The sequence below is a fragment of the Myotis brandtii genome, unplaced genomic scaffold (genome assembly GCF_000412655.1).
Source record: "Myotis brandtii unplaced genomic scaffold, ASM41265v1 scaffold1816, whole genome shotgun sequence".
In the NCBI taxonomy this organism is placed as follows: Eukaryota; Metazoa; Chordata; class Mammalia; order Chiroptera; family Vespertilionidae; genus Myotis; species Myotis brandtii.
This window is the reverse complement of record NW_005356736.1, coordinates 56,823-59,095: the sequence shown is the minus strand read 5'-3', so window position 1 is coordinate 59,095 and position 2,273 is coordinate 56,823.

Sequence of the window (2,273 nt, the reverse complement as noted above, 5' to 3'; positions counted from 1 at the left end):
CGGGAAGCTTGGGTGGGGGTGACATGAGTGTGAGTCTTCAGCCTCTCAGGTCGCCTAGATATTTATAAAGAGGAAGCAGGGAAAGGGCTCCGCTGTGAACTGAGGGAATACTGGTTAGATTTAGGGAGTTTTGTTTTATCCCTCCTCTCCCCATAGAGCATTTAAGTGATTGAATCAAGTACGTTGTAAGAGGGGATGGGTGGCATTGTGAATACAACTGCCTGGCCTAAACAAAGCCAAGCAAAATGTTTTTCTCATATTCAGGTGTTCTTCCCACCTCAACTCGTGCGCGCGCACGCGTGTACACACACACACACACACACACACACACACACACACACACACACACTCCAACATCGCTGCCTTCAGGGAAACAACTCTTTTTTTTTCTTTTTTCTTTTTTTTTTTTGAGCGGGTGCTGGGGCGAGTGGGGCAACTCCTCCTGCAGCCTGAGAGATCTTTCTCAAAGATCTCTCCCCTTTTACCACCTCCTTCCCTCCTCTGCAACACTTGCAAAAGAGGGAATAGAGAACACAAGAACACGTATTCACTTGTTCATAATGCCATGCCACAAGTATTTATGGAGCAGGTTTCGTGCTGGTCCTTGGGGATATGGTGGTCTGGGAGACATGAGGACATGGGCTGGTTTTGAGGTTGTCCTTGGGAGCACATAGGTCGGGCTGGAAACCCTGCCCCTGCTCCAGACTATGGGAGAACTAGGGACCTGGGGTTCTTCAACCCTCCAACTCCTCCCACTCACCCAGCTTCAATAAATGCAACCTGGAGGTGGAGGAGTCAAGAGCACCCTGTCCATAGTGCTGTCTTCAATGACACCCTGAGGAGAGCCAAGCCAAAGGCTGGGGACATGGCCTGGTCCAGAGCCAGGCGCTTGTTTGTTCTTGGCTCTGCCCTCAAGCGGCTGAGGTTCCCAACATGAAGCAAGGCACGCAATTCCATGTTCAAAACAGAACCAAAACCTGAACTCTCTAGTATGAGGTGCCTGGTCCCAGTTCACCAGCTAGTATTTATGGAAGCCTTATCAAGTACTTGGCACTGGGGACTAGGGGACAAGCAATGTCATAAGTGAGCAGTGAGTGTTGCTGTGTGGTAGCTGTGGGGTGGGGTAAGACAAGGTGAGCAGTGTGTGTTGTGGGAGCAGAGAGACCACACAGGGCTAAATGGTGAGGGGATGGACAAGTGAGCAACCATTAGAGTGGAGTGTAACAGAGACTAGAGTCTCACTTCCTCTGGAAAGGAGGAGCCAGCTACTAACTGTTCCTGGTAGGAATCAAGTGAGGCTGCATAGAAGATGAAACCCCGAAGGTGAGCTCTGAAAGATGAGTAGCAGTCCACCATGTTGAAGCGAGAGGGTAGGCATTCCAGACAGAGGGATCAATCTGTGTCCAAGGCCCTGTGGCATGCCAGCACATGCATGGTCACTTCCGGTCATGCTTAAAATCTGGAGTGGACAGAGCCCATGGTCTCCCAGAGTCTATGGCAGGAGATGGGGCTGGAAGGCATGTGGCCCTGAAAAGCAAGTTGTGGTACTTGGACTCCATACCCAAGCCAGCGGGCACCACTCAGCACGTTCAAGGAGGGAATCGGTATGATCACATCTTTAGAAAGGGTACAAATTGACAATCAATGTAGGAAGTAGCTAAGAGAGTAGATTTTAAAAGTTCTCATCACAGGGGCAAATGTGTAACTGTGAGGTGATAGATGTTAACTAAACTGATTCTGGTAGTCATTTCACTGTATATACTTGTATCAAATTATAATGTTGTACACCTTTAAATTATACAATGTTATATGTCTCGATAAAACGGGGGCGAGGGGACCATCAATACACGTATAAATGCACATGTGCCCCTCCCCACACAACTGACAGAGAGCTGATAGAACAAAGAGAAGACAGTTGGATGTGACCAGTTCCTGTGAAGAGTCAGAACAACCCTTGCCTTTGTTTCTCCTTTCCGTCCATAAATAGGGGTTTTAGGCTTACCTTGAGCCAGGCATTGAACTGTGGGACAGGGGTCAAATATATTAAAAAAAAAAATTTGGAGAAGAAAAAATGGCGGAGGCTTAGGCGGACGTGTTGGTGCTTTGTCCCAGACCAGATAAGGGCAAGCAGCTGAAACGGGTAACATACAGCCCGAACAAGCAGAGGAGATTCAGCTGAGAGACAGTCTGCAGCCAGGAAAGACAGAGAACTCCTAGAAAATGGGGATGGTTAGAGATTGAGGCTGAAACCTCCCCCTGGGCGCCAGCTCAGC